The 15083-nt window shown below is 45.7% G+C and overlaps 1 protein-coding gene across 3 annotated transcripts in view; it reads right to left on the bottom strand.

Moving 5' to 3' along the window:
- Nucleotides 1–15083, bottom strand: part of PKNOX2 (PBX/knotted 1 homeobox 2) — an 87716-nt gene that overhangs the window by 30966 nt on the left and 41667 nt on the right. For 2 of the 3 annotated variants that reach the window (XM_066203626.1, XM_066203625.1), the window contains 2 exons: nt 8063–8209; nt 7662–7737 (listed from right to left, as the gene is read on the bottom strand). The exons of the other annotated variant lie outside the window; for it this stretch is intronic. The gene's annotated coding sequence lies outside the window, so the exon portion shown is untranslated. The remainder of the gene's footprint in view (nt 1–7661; nt 7738–8062; nt 8210–15083) is intronic. 3 annotated transcript variants of the gene reach the window in all.

The raw sequence follows: 15083 nt of genomic DNA, 5'->3' as shown, positions 1-15083 counted from the left end.
GATGGTCAGAACTGGGGCTGAATGAAAAAAAAACCAAACCTTTTACGGACTCTACATCACTGTTTCCAAAACAAAATGTTAATATTCAATCTGTAAAGCACAACCAATGGGAAAATGGGGATCACTTTTTCTAGCTAGTTGAGAAGCTTCAGCCCCACAGCAACACACGCAATTGATAATGGAGGATTGAACACGAAAAATCAGATAATCAACTTTTCGGGCTTTTCTTCCTCTCCACCTGAAGCATCAAAATTATTACAGATACTTGAGTATGTTGGTTTTTGGTTTTTTTCCCAGCCATGTAGGATATTTTTCTGTATTAAAGGAAGATTGCCTTTTCTAAAGGGGACTTTTTTGAAGAAGGAATGCTGTGAGATTCTCAACGACGCCGTGTCAGTTACGCTCTCTCCACAGCACGCTCGAGTTTTTTATGTCACCATCTTCACAGAGGGCTTGTGCAGGCTGAAGTTTATGATATATGCATTCAGCTAAGTTAAAATGAAGAAATACAGCAGAGGAGGGATGGAGAGGGTCCTCCAGAGGACGATACATCTCACTCAGAACCACAAGGACAAGCTCACCCTCGGCGGGTGATGCCAACTCTTGATTGGCCATAAAGAGAATTAAGAGTGACCCTCTCCACTTGAATGTCTTGTTTCTATCAACAAATCTTCACTCTTTTTTTGCCTCTTTTTACCAAAACTCACTCTTTTTACCCTGAAAGATGGATACCAGGGTTTCATGTCATTGCAAGAAGTCCTTTGTGCTACCCTGGGCATGTTAAAAATAAACCAAATGCTAGTAAATGGTCAAAACCAAAAGGAATCCATTTTTTCGAGACATTACCCATTCTTGGCCATTCCTCCATGTTCAAGGTTGCTTCCAAACAGGGTCATGTAACACCTCATCTGGGGAGATCAGGAACGTTTGTGCAAAGATACCACTGCGCCATCAAAGAGTTCTAATTTTTTTTAAGAATGTATCAGAGTCAAATTTCCTCAATCCAATTCCAGGAGGTTTTCTTGCAGTGGGAGCATCTTTTGCTCACAGCCAAGATGCTGGTTGTACTAAATGCTGACCTCCATACCCTCCCAGCATCCTGTTATTAGTTATTGCCTGGTAAAAAATGGGGAAATTGAGTCTGTGTTTCTGCTACAAGTATGGGTTAAAGCAGATAGTGATTTGATATTTCTGTAGAATCAAGTCTAGACCACAGCAAATCCCTTTTCTATTTTTCTCCTAAAAAAGCAGTTGGTCAATACGTAAGTACTGGGATAAAAGGGAGAAGGAAACACCGTGTTGGACAATGCCAAAAAACCCCTTTCCAAACACTGGTTTGGAATGCCAGTGGATGGGCTCCTGAGCACCAGGAAATGGAGCTTTTATTTATTGAATGTTTTCACCCAGGTATTTAATATTTTAAATTTTGTTTAATATTTTCATGCACTCATTTGTTATTTGTATTTATTTAATTACTATTTCCCAATCCTCCTCCCAACTTCAGCTCCATAGAAAGGATGGAGCTGCTTCAGTGGATTTCTGATGAGAACAACAATTACTGCTAAATATTTCTCTCCTCTCCAAAGATACCCATCTCTGAAAGGCTCCAGGGATATCTCTGCAACATAAACATGAGAATAAAACCTGCAAGAGCCAGTCAGAGCTTTAGTAGACCAGGTTAATGTACCTTGAACGGCAGCATTAAACAACTTTGCTCATTTTTTTAAGTGGAGAGCTGAGATACCTACATACATTTTAAAGTGTTATTTTTATAGGGGAAGACCGTTAAAGCACCTTCCAAAACAAACTGACACAGGGAAACATCAAAGAAGCTTCTTCAAAGTAACCTGAGAATACTTGAATTTTGTGCAACCCAGCCCTCTGCCCAAGAAAAGTTCCCAAAAGAGCAAGTTGTGATTTTTTTTCAGCAAATCAAAAAGCTTTGAAGTGAAGTGTAGCTCAGGAACCCCAAAAATGCAGAAACTTCCTCTTGCTGGGCATGAAATGCCCAAAAAAAAATTTCTGGTTGCCTTGTAAAAAATAGGGAGCAGATGAATGTCTTAACAATTACCTCTGAACAATTTACATCCAAAGTCTAATGTCTCGCCCTATGCTTTCAAACCTTGGCTTGAGCTCTTCATTCTCCATCACAACCTGCTAATTCCATGAGTCAGGAACCACTGAACACCCACATTTCCATCCTGCAAACCCACACTGGCAATGAGAAGGTCACAGAATCACAGAATAATCTGAGCTGGAAAGGATCCACAAGGATCATCTAGTCCAACCCCAGGGCCTGCACAGCACCATCCTCAAGAATCACACCACGTGCCTGAGAGCATTGCCCAAATGCTTCTTGAGCTCTGCCAGCCTTGGGGCCATGCCCACTGCCCTGGGGAGCCTGTTCCTGAGCCCAAGCACCCTCTGGGTGAAGAACCTTTCTCTAATATCCAACCTAAGCCTACCCTGACACAACTTCAGGCCATTCCTTTGGGTCCTGCCACTGGGCACCACAGAGCAGCAATCGGTGTTTGCCCCTCCTCTTCCCCTCACAAGGAAGTTGTAGACTGAAATGAGTTGAGACCCCTCAACCTCCTCCAAGACCAAGTGTCCTCAGCTGCTCCTCCTTGAGCTTCCCCTCTTCAAAACCCTTCACCGTCTTTGCTGCCCTCCTTAGGATGCTCTCCAATAGTCCAGTATCGTTCTCATACTGTGGTGCCCAAAACTGCCCACAGGACTCCAGGTGAGGCCACCCCAGTGCAGAGCAGGGCAGGACAATCCCTCCCCTCACCCAGCTGCTGATGCTGGGCCGGAAGCCCCCCAGGACAAGGATGTCCCTCCTGGCTGCCAGGGCACTGCCGATTCAAATCCAACTTTCCATCGACCAGGACCCTCAGGTCCCTTTGAGCAGAGCTGCTTTCCAGCATCCCATTCCTTTGTCTGTCTGTACCTCCAGGGTTGCCCCATCCCAGGTGCAGATTCCAACCCTTTCCCTTGTTGAACTCCATGGTGATGGCCCAGTCCTCTAATTTGCCAGGGTCTCTCTGCAGGGCCTCCCTGCCTCCGAGGGAGCCAACAGACCATCCCAGTTTTGTATCATCTGCAAACTTGCTTAATATCCCTTCCAGGCCTGGGTCTAAGTCATTTACAAAGACATTGAAGGGCATGGGGTGGAGGATGGGACCCTGCAGTGATGCCTTGGGAAGGCTGAGCTGGAACAGAGACTGAACAGAGCTAGAGAATAAAGCAGATATCTATGAAAAGGCCTTTAGGATACACCTTGGGCAGGACAGGAGCCTGGCCAGGGTTACACCCAAGGTGGGCCCAAAATGGCCCCAAAATGGACGCCCAGTCACGAGGTCTCACACTTTTGTAAGTTTTGGTTCATTTGCATATCGGGATTTAATTGTCCAATCACCGCTCCAGGTTATGAAGTCCCCTCCTTCTCATTTTCTCTCTTCAGTCCAACACTGTTTGTGCTTTTGGGCCTGAAACTTGTAACAATTGCCCTTGGCCTCCAACAGCAAAAGGATTGGTTTTGTCTCCCTGCTCTGTGAAGAGCTGAGTGACACTGAATGTGAGGCTCAGAACTGCACCCCTGGGCAGCACAGAATCTGAAAAACATGAAAGCTGAAACTCAAGGCAGCAGCAGAACCCCACTAGTGACAGGCTGCAAGTCTGATGTCACCCATTCACCACAACCCTTTGTGTCCCACCCATGAGCCAGCAGCTCCGACATGGTTATGCAGCTGTGGTCATTTTGTGCAGAGGATATTCTGGCAGATGGTATTGAAGGCTCCATCCCCAAGGTCCCTGCCAGGTAAAAAAGAGCTTCTCGGAGGATAAAAGAGGCAAAAAATCAGACGAGTTTTGGAGACATGAGCTGGAAGAAGTTTAGGTGCTACCTTTCCCAAGGTCATGGGAAACTGTAATATTTGTGAATTCTACAGAACTTCTGCCCCAAGACCAAAGGTGGCATCAGGGCTGTTGCTTGAGGATGGGCAGCTGAGAAAAAAACACACTCAAAAACTGTCTTGCTCTGCAAAAATTAAAAAACCGTTCAAGTTTTTTCCATTCCAAACTGACACCTGCAGTCAGACCTTCACCGATGCCCCGGTTTCAACCAGGACAGAGCGAAATTTTACAATAGCTGGGAGAGAGGTTTGACCAGATCCTAATATTATTATGATACCCATATTATGTCATTGGCAGGAGCAGGGGAAAGGGACTCTGTCTCCTCTGAGAAGAAGGGAATTCATCCTCGTGGAGCAAGCACAGCAGAGAGAACAGTGGGGTAATGCTGGTGCTGACCAGAGGGAGCTGTTTGGGTGGCAAGGCTGTGGTCAGGTAAAGCTCTGTGCTCTCTTTTGCACACTTTTGTTATGTGTATAGCTGCTGTTACAAGTTCATTTTCTTATCTCATTGCTGTTTCCAGTAAATTGTTCTTATCCCAGCCCATGCTCTTTGCCTTTTATGCCTCCAATCTTTTCTCTACAGGGGGCAGGAGAGGGGAAGCAAGTGAGCTCGGTGAAGTTTGGGAGACTCGGGGAGTGATTTGGGGAATACTGTTATTAAATAAAAACAACCAATTTCTCTGCCGCTGCAAATATCACAAAGTGCAAAACAGACCAATGCCAGTGCAAGACCCACCTTCAACCTCAACACTGCCAACAATTCTGGCACAGATCCCACCACAAACCAAAGACTTTTTGTAAATGTTGCTGCAGTCCGTAAACACCCCGTAATCAATACTGCAATTTTTCCATATTTTTAGATATGGCTTCAATCTAATGCCTTCCTGGGGTGTTTGTTTTGCAAGTCAAATCTCACAGGGTTTATGCAAAACCTCCATGAGCAGCACCACGTAAACACAGACAGATACCTGCTTTTTGGTGGACTTGCTAAAAGCAGCAGAGTGAACCCAACTGCAGAAATACGGGTGAGGTGTGAGTGGGAGCATGCAAAGACTTCCCACTCCCCTGACTGGGAAGGTCAGGAAAACAGCAATACCACAGTACACCCAATAAAAACCTCCCTTAAATCTGCCTCGTTTCTTGCTGTATCCTGCTATCACACTTGGAAATTTTCCCCTTGGGAGGGGGAAAAACTCCCTCTGGAGCCCCACAAGGCAGATAAATCAGAGTTCTTGACTTGCTGAGTTTTGACTTCACATCCCTCTCTTGCCGCTCTCTGGCTCCTCCCGGTCTCACCTTCCCTCTGAATTTCCTATGTAAAAGGTAAAATTCCCCATGAAAAATGACTCTGCTGACCAGAAAACAAAAACAAAGAATTCTTTGAGGCATGTCAGGCTTTCTGGCATGTACAGAGAGTTGTCCCTATCCAAACCCTGAGCCAAGACACTAAAGACTGAGACGGGAGCACCTTGATTAATCACCCCAAGTGAAACATCTTTCATTTGCCCATTTGAAGGCAATTTTTTGACCATATTTCCAGCCTCAGTGATAAAAGAGTAGTTTGAGCTAGGACGTGGTGATTTATAGGGAGTTACAATGGGTTTCAAACTCCTTCAGTGATGCTCAATAAGACTGTCTTCTCCATTTACTCCAAATGGGAGTAAATCTCAGCCTGGGCTGAACTCAACGTGATGAGGAAATTGGGCTCAAAAAGGGACTGGAAAGTGTTCATGGTGTGAGACAGATATGCTAAATTTTTTCCACAACTTTTTTTGTACAATGACAAAAGGTACGGCCTGGCCTTGGAGGCGCACCTTGTGGTCTTAGGGGCTTCAGGGGGAAGAAAGCTGAAATAGTTTTGTGCCTGGAAACTGAGGGGACCAACACACAGTGGAGAAAGACAAGGGAAACCAAGTTGTTTCTCAGAAGCCTTCAGGTAATTTCTGTCATTAACCACTTCGAGTGATGCCAGTCCAGTGCTTCAGAAGTAATTAAGTGGACACCCACCACCATCACATCTTTCTGTGCCTTTAAAGGAAGGAGTCTGGACCTTGTTGGCACAATTAGCTGAGCAGTTTGGGTTTGCTCTCCTTGCTGGAGATACTTCCAGGCCAGGTTGCACTTTGTGTCCTCCACAGACACAGCTCCTCCAAAGAGAACAACCCAATGCACACAAAGCCCATGGCAGGGTACCAAGTCCTTTTGATGCCTTAAAGTTTTAGCTTTTATGTTTTCCAAATCCTGTGCTGCATTAGTGCATTACTTTAAACTCCATATAAAGTGTTGGCTGCTGTCTTCACACTTTGGTCACACAAAACAATCCCTCTGGGCCTGGAAACCAAGGACACCCAACAGCCTCAGGCCACAAAAAGTATAAAGAAAAGTGAATTGGGGAGGAGCAAACTGAGGGTAAATTACTTCATCACCTGAAGCTGTAATTGGAGGATTAACTCCTGATATACAAACAGACTAAACTTTAAATTGTGGGAAAAACTCGTGCCCATGGTCCGCGCTGGGTGCAGCCTCTGGAGGCTCTGACTGCCCAGGGTGGAGCTGTTAAAGGCCTTTAACAAACACCCACTTCGTTCTCTAACCCTGTCTGCCCTCTGCTCTAGGCGGCCACTCCGAGGCATCACCTTCATGCAAGCACTGGGCAGCTCACTTGGAAATACAGATTGGAAGGAGGGCACAAACTGGGAGGATCCCCCCGAAAAGTGGTCATTGTGGTGACCCCAGTCCCTCCCACACCCACCAGAAAAGTAATTTCAACATGAATCCAACCTGTACCTTTTTCAGAAAGGGGTAAAATCAGGCTATGGAGATATGTATCACTTCCTACATTGTGTGTTTTTTGTTTTGGCTGAAGCAGGTTCACCAGCAAGAGTCAGGGTTTAAAGGGCAGCCTGGGGGAAAAATCCGCCCCCCTGTTGGCTGCTTCTTACTAAAAGGGACTTTCAGAGGGGGCAAGACTCAAAAGAAAAGACCCAAAGAAAAGATGCTCTGCAGGGCCATGGACCAAATGAAGGTTTTGGGTTTTTCCCTGAGAGGCCTCCACCTAAATATAACCAGTTTAAGAAGAAACCAGGCACTTTTGCAGAAGATTTACACAAATTGAACGTGCCACTCCCATTTTCAACGACCAAAGATTTCTCTTTGCTCCTACAGGAGGGAAGTTGTAGCCAACAGGGTTTTATTTTCTGTGTCACCTGCCCTGGTTTTGGCACGGATCAAGCACATTTGTCATTCTGTCAAGCCCTAATTTTAGTGACCAGGGTTGACTAAAGGCCTGTGAAACCCTTGGTTTCATTTATATCTTATCTTAAGCTCTGCATTTCATTTATTTTTAGTTGACGACCATTTCTCTGCACCCTACTGCCGGCTGTGCCAAAATTTTGCAGTGATAACAGCCTATATTTCAGAGTATTTTCACAAAAATATATCTGTGTTTCCCTCCAGGCTGCTTATGTCTTGTAGGGCTCTTAACAATATGTTATCTACACTTGAGCTTTAAAACAAGATTGCCTGCACAGACTGATTTCTTAAAAAAAAAAAATTAATTCTGCTCTGAAATGCTCACTGCATTTAGGGAAGGGTTGATACAATTTAAATGCAACAGAAAACAGCAGAAATTCCTCCAAATAAAGCCACACCAAGGTCATGACTCACCACATCCTGCTCAATTCATGTACATAATTGCACAATTAATATATATAATTGCTTAATTAATATAAAGCAAAGCAGCCTTACTGTTAGGGGGTGCTCAGGGAGCCACTGCCCTGGAAGTGTCCTCCCACTGCCCTGAAAACTGGGTAGGGATCACAGCCTGGAAAAGCAAAAATTAAATATTTGAGTATTGAGAGAAAATTTTTGAAATAAGAACACGAAATATTAAGTCAAAGGATGAAGGTCTGCACTAGGAAAGGTATTCTGGCAGTCTCAGTGAAGCCATGGATGGCAAGTCACTCTTAATGCATTTTTTCTGAAGGATGATGGGGAAAATAGGAGGAATCAAGGAAAATGTAGGTGGGAATATCCCCTGGGGATGAAAGCAGGACTGATGCCTGAGCTAAATCAGGGGCTTTCCCCAGCAGGTTTGAACATCTCAAAAAAAGGGCGAAAAATAAAAATCAGATTTTTAGAGGTCGAACCAAGATGTGTCCAGAAATCCAAGGTGTGCTTGTTGTTGGTCTGTCCTCAGAGGATGGAGGTCGAGGTTGTCCTGTCCTATTCCACTCCTGGTGGGTGCTCAAAGCTCCTCACGGGATCACACTGAGGGTCACCGGTATAATCCAGCTCTGAAGGGGAGAAAAAAGGAAAAAAAAGGAATGCAACAGCCCTGATGTTGGCTGTGCCCCCATTTCATGCTGGCAGTTGCCATTTCCCTGGTTAATTATAATATTTCCTTGAGTGTAAATGTGGTTTTATACTTGGGCTCAGACAGAGTGAACTGGGGAACAGCCACTACCTCCAAAATGGGGGAGCTTCCAGACACTGCTTAATGAGGAAAAGTCCATCCATATGCTAGAGATGATTTTGCAACTGCCAAGAATCTGGCCTTTATGGGACTGGGATGCCCAGGCCCATCTCAGCAGTTTCACTGGAAAAACAAAGATAGGCTGAGCAAGGACCAGCACAGCCACCAACACAGGGATGTTTTGTGTTTGACTGCAAAACAAAAGGAATACCACAGATAAAATTCACCAGATCTCTCCATATATATCACCTCTAGTGAGCCCCTCAGACCCTCAATATCCCTCTGGTGAATGTACCTAAATATACATCCCCTCCAGATATTACTTCCATGTCTATAAACATCACCTGAGATCTCCAATATATATGTCTCATGCATCTACCTTGATATATATCTCCTGGTAAAGAGCTCCTCAGACCTCCAGTATAAATCCCTTATATTTTATATATATGTTCCAATATATGTCCCTTGATACACACAACCTCTGCCAAGCTCCTCTCAGCTTGCCCCTGATGTATCACCTTGCTACAAACCAGCCCTGGACAGCTCCTCACCACTGCACAGCTGACATGAACATCCCTGATAAACAGCACCTGGCTGGAGCTCCTCAGATCTCTGTACCAATCCAGTACATCCAACACGGCACACATCACCTTCAGGGAGCTCCTCAGAGCTCTGACAGATGATGTCCCTTGGTCCATCACCTCCAGAGAGCCCCTCAGATTTCAATAGACATCCGAAACACCTCCCCTGATACACACAACCCGTTACAGAGCTCCTCAGATTGCTGATAAATGTCTAACACGTAAAGGTGCAGACACACCTCGACGCGCTGAACTGCTGATTGGAATGTACAGCTGATATACGCCGCCGCCACCACCTCCAAAGAGCTCCTCAGACGCCCAGTAAACACCTGAGATACCTACCAGCATGCACAGAACCTCTGGAGAGTTCCTCAGACGCCAAATATACACCTGAGATACCCATCAACACCCACAGAACTTCTGGAGAGCTCCTCAGATGCCCACGACACACCCCAGGGATGCACCTCTGCTGCACATCACCAGCAGAGAGCCATGTCTGGTGTGGTGAGGCCAGACAGGAGACCCATGAGAACTGTCCCCCCCGGGTTTTAATTCCATCCCAGGCCTCTGGCAATGATCACACGTGTGGGTTTGTGCCTTCAGGGCAGGTGTCCATCATCTCACCCAGGATCATGGGTCCAAAGGAGTCGATGGGGAAGCTTGCACAGGAAGTGCCATTTCTGGAAACCTGGCCTGAGGTCATTGCCCAAAGAGCGATACGGAAACAACTGGGTCATTTCAGGGTAGAACACGGCAGAAACCTCCAAACATGGAAAATTCGGTGAAAGAGACAAAAGGTCAAAGCGCCTCTTGACTTCTCAGGCCAATGTAGGTCCTGCTGAGAGATGCAGAGCCCTGATCTGCTCAGAAGGGCCTGAGTCCAAAACTCTCCCACCACAACAGCAGGTGAAATATTAAGGTTATTTATGGTAAAGAATTAATGTTCATGCCTTGGAGGAGCACAAATGGGCTGATGCCAAATACATATCACGAACCGGGACTTGATTTCCATTGGATTTGTCCTGACATCGTGATGGAAAAGCTCATGTTTTGCACTAGTCCTTCACCCCTATAAAGACTTTTTTCTATCCCACAGGAAAGACTTTTGCCATCCGAGCTTGCTGTGTGAACAAAACGTGAGGGCTGGAAGAAAAGGAGCAGAAATAAGGCTCTGTCAGTGTTAAAAGAGCTCTGATAGATTGGTAGACTGATTTTCTTCCTTGGGGGTGGTCGGGCCTGAGGTCTTGGGTGCTGCAGGCGTTTAGGACAAAAACATTGTGCAACTTTTGCAGAAACGATGTCATTTTTGTCCCCATCACGAGGAACACAAAGAGACAACCCCACCAGGGACATCTCCCTGAACACCCTCGCAGAGAGAGAGAAGTCTTTTTGAGCTGGCACGCACTTTAAGCAACTTCAAAAGGCATCCTTTGAAGTTCAGCAAAGGCCTTTGAAGTCCTCCCGATGCGAAAGGGAATGGAGGAGATGCCTTCTTCAAGATGCTCCACCACAGGCAATGCGAGGCAGGAGGATCCATGGTGTCCCATGGTTGTGCTCAGCAGCTGCCCGAGGGTCATAAATGAGACACCATTTCTGACAAGTCATCAATCCCCACAAATGCCCTAAATCCTGATCCAGCTGACCTGAATAGCATCCAGAGATGGGAGCCCAGTATCCTGGGACAGAAGCCTCTACCCCGGTTGCAAAAAGCCAAGGGCATCTCTGTTAATAAGTTTTAATGAAGCGTAAGGGAATGCTAATAAAGCTGACATTTAGCAAAACAAAATTCAGGATTTTTGCAAAAAGTGTAGGATTTTAAAGCAAGAAGGCTTTTCCTGGCACGTCACTTTGTCTCTTCTGATGTGAGCAGGCCGTGGAGCTTCCAAGCTCATCATGTCAATGCTGTTTAATTGTGACTACCATGTTTTAATAAATTTAATGCCAGCTTCTCTGACTTAGGGGGAAACCACAGATGGTGAGAGCCCCAGTAACACAGGGTTTTGTTGAATTATTTTTATACCCCACACTATGCCCAGTAGCAAGCTCTGCTGGCCCCAAACTCCACACCCATAGGGACAACCAAAGAAACCCTGTACGTGTTAGAAACATTATAAATGCAGAAATCAAAGCTGAAGTTTCAGTTAACCCTTTAAGGAGCTCCAAGGGATGATCGTGACTCTCCAAAATACCTTGGCAACACCTGCTGCCATCTGCCAGGAGGACTTTTGTGATATAAAGTGTTGGGCTTCTCCTCCCACACTGCAATTTCTGCAGCATCTTCAGCCGCTGGATAAGGGCTGGGGCCAGGTGCTGGGGATGCTCTTAGGGGCAAAGAAAAATATGGTATTTTCATTTCAGAAGTTAAACTGGCAATGCACAAACCCCAGCCTTTCTCAGGAAGAGTGAAAGATTTGAGAGTGCTCATACACCCAAATATTTCTGTATTTCTGCAAAAAGCAAAAAACCACAAAAGGTGTATACAAAAAGGTGAGACAAAACACGGTTGGGAGAGACATGTCCGTGGTGCAGCCCTGCTGTAGGAGACTCACATTTATCCAAACGGGACATGTAGAGAAATATTGGACATCCCCACCCCAGACGTGTGCATGTGAGCACATCTGGATCCAGGGAACAAAAGCAGCCTCTCTCCACTGCGCTGATAAATAATGGAAAGGCAAAGTGCCCTGCAGAAGCAGCACCATACTGCTCGGCCTCGGGCGAGACGGAGGAAAATTCGGTACCCATGAGGTCTGGAACAGTGGGATTAATAACACATCAATTTTAATGCAGGGTGGCTTGTGCGGGGGTTTTTTTTTCCCTTTTCCTTTTCCTTTTTATTTTTTTTTCCCTGCTTCACAAACAGCAAAGTGAATGTTTGAGCATCTCAGTGGGGGGTTAATGAGGACTCTGATTAGTTATTCAGATTTGCCGATGCTGCTTACATCCATCCTCGGATGGGGGAGTAACAGGAAAGGGTTTGCAGAAAAAGCTTTTTAGGATGACCTGCTTGGCTTTCACAGCTCAGGGGGATGAAGGTTTAGGGGGGCTCACATTACAGGGGTCTCCAACCTCAAAAATCCTAGTGCCAACTTTGAGATGGGAAAACTTCTTTTCCCATCATTTGTAGGGGATGCTAAAAGCTGCTGTACATTCAGCCATCCCAATTCCCTTAAAGTTTCTGAGGAAAACATTTGGATTTGTTGGGGGTTTTTTCACGTGAAAAAAAAAAAATTCTTCGGTGCCCTTAATAAAATTTGTGTGCAGTTCTGGTCAGAAGTGTAAGACCAAAAATGATGGATGGACAGGTGCAAGGACGCATGGATTCATGGATGCAAGGATGCATGGATGAACATACACGGTGAAAAGACACATGGATACACGGAGGCAAGGGTGGAAGAAAGGATGGATCATCCCATAAGCCACCACCGGGCTGCAAAAATGCAACAACTGCTGCAGTATCTCCTACAGCATCCCATAAAAGTCTAAGAGTGGTTTATGTCCTTGCGGAAAGCAATGAGCTCACCTCCTCGCTCCTTGACCCAGGGATATTTTAAGCAGGTTGAGCTCACATCAGTATTTTAAGAAGGTTGAACTGCTGTATTTCGGGGTTTCTTCCCAGATTTAGGCTTTTGTTCTTCACCTGCATCAAAAATCAAAAGGGAGCCTGAGAAAATAAATGGCGGGTGTCCAAAACGATGCCGCAAAAGGCCTGAAGGATGGAGCCAGGGAGGTGTTTCATGGCATTGCAAAGGGGCCAATAAAAAAATTCAGGCATTATTTCAGGATTCGCTCTAGGATTTGTTATTCCTTCATCAAGAAGAAATATTTGAAGGAGGAGCAGGAGGGTGAAGGCGCTTTCTCAGTGGTAAATTCGTCCTAACAATGAATGTCAAGACTTGATTTCTTTTTGGGTCTAGAGACTCAGCTGGCTCTTGCTTTGAGCATCACTCAACCCAGCATCCAACAGGGAGTTTTGGGGGGCTAAACTCCCTGGTATTTGTGTCATTTCCCACAACACCTGCCAGGATCTAAAGGGAAAGACAAACTGGAGTTATCCTTCCCATTTCACACCGAGGCACTCCATCCCAAACAGGCTCTTTTCCCAAGGACTGCCTCCATATGCTTTGTCTGGGTTTTAAACGGTGTGTTAATTGTTCTGAATTAACAGCTCCAGCTGGAGAAGCAAACAAGCAATTTGAAACCTTAAGATAACACCCAACTTATCTCAAGTGATTTAAAATGGGATTCTTTTTTGTTTGGCTGGGGAGGAGGGGTTTAGCGGGTTTTTTTGGGGGGGGTTGGGTTTTTTGAGGTGCTATGACACCTTTCTGGTTGTGAATGCACTGTCCAGAGCCTGGCTAAAATCACTTAGTGCACCCAATCTATCAGGAGTGGCCATTGGATGACCACAGGAGGAGGTGGGACTGTAGGACAAAGAGAAAAAATGAAAAATCTCTGCATTTCGCTTTGCTTTAGAGACAGGAAAAATCTGATATGTCCTCATCACTGCTGGGCAAACCATTGACTGCAGAAGAGCTAAGGATTATTTTCTTCTCAACACCCTTTTTTTTTTTTTTTTTTTTAAATTACATAGAATTAGGGAATCCCAGAATGGTTTGGGTTCGAAGGGACATTAAAACTCATCTTGTTCCAACTCCCTGCCACAGGCAGGGACACCTGCCACTATCCCAGGTTGATCTAAACCCCCATCAGCCTGGCCTTGGACATTTCCAGGGATGGGACAACCTGTGCCAGCCCCTCACCACCCTCACAGGGAAGAATTTCCATTTACAGTTCGCTGAAAAATATTCACGCTCTCAAAAAGACCAAAAAAACCCACCAGCTAATTCTTTCAAGCTTTATCCCTTTGCCCTCTTTCATCTTTTTCTCTTTTCTTTTTTTCATTTGCTGCTGGATAGACGAAGGGAGAAGGAAAGACTATGAGGATAATTTGTTTACAAGACTGGATCTTCAACATGGATATATCCCTTATTTTTAAAATTGTTGTTTCGGCAATTTAAATCCTTTCAAATCTCACTCAGAGTGCGGGATTCAAGGGGGAAAGTCCACTCCCTCTCTCCCCACTCTTCCATGCTTGGTTTTAGGAGGAGCCAGTGGTGCTGGCAGTGAAACAGACTCCACAAGAAAAGACTTCTGTGATTATGACCAAGTGTCTGTTGCCAGATTGAGTGGAAACTCCTCTTGCTACCTGTCCTGGTTCCAGCAGCAGAGGGTTAATTTCTGCAGTAGCTGGGAGGGGGCACGGCCAGGACCAGGTTATTCTATACCACTTCACATCATTTTTGGGGGGGAGGGGCAGGAAAGGGACTCTCTTCCCAGCTGGAGCAGCTGTAGCTTAAGGTGAGCATTTTTGTACGTGAATCACTCTTTTTTTGTACCCTTCCCTTACTGATATTGTTGCTGTTACTGTTTGTTTTCTCATTCCGCTTTCCAGTAAATTGTTCTTATCTCAACCCATATTTTTGATGATGATCTTCGCCCTTCATGCCTCTAATTCTCTTCCCCAGGAGGAGAAGGGGAGGGGAAAGGGGATGCAGTGAATGGCAGCAGTGGTTTGCAGAGTCTCAGTAGAAGCACTAAATTCCTATAGCATGACTCTGCCCCAGCCAAGACTGAGTTAGGAGTCAATGTCCACCAACCCCCAAAAGTTTTCCAGGAGCATCAGGACTGGGTCCTGTCAGATGACTGGGCTTGTGGATGGGGTCATGGTCCTCCACCATGGTCTTCTGCTGAAGTTGGGACAGTTTGTTTCCATTTTATCTCCATTTTGCCTCCAGTTTGTCTCCTTTCCCCAAAGAAAGAAAGGCCTAAGTGTGCCCTGAAGACACGAGGAAGGGACATTAAGATGCAATGATGCATCCTTCTCCAGCGATGGGAGGCCCCTCCAAAACACAGACCCAACTCTGGGGCTGTGGGACGCAGGCAGCCTCGGATGCCCAGATCCCCAGTGCCAAGCTGTGCTACCTGACGACCTCCTGGCACATGGATAAAGTAACAGGAGAAGCGATAAATCACTTTGGCACCTTCCCTGGGCATGGCAGCCCTTGATAAAAAACCAAAACTCGAGGGAGGGAGTCTGACACCACACTACTC

Source organism: Chamaea fasciata, unplaced genomic scaffold (genome assembly GCF_029207755.1).
Source record: "Chamaea fasciata isolate MVZ Bird 193981 ecotype frontalis unplaced genomic scaffold, bChaFas1.0.hap1 SCAF_24, whole genome shotgun sequence".
NCBI lineage: Eukaryota > Metazoa > Chordata > Aves > Passeriformes > Sylviidae > Chamaea > Chamaea fasciata.
The sequence above is the reverse complement of the archived record's forward strand: the minus strand, read 5'-3'. Positions and strand labels throughout refer to the sequence as shown.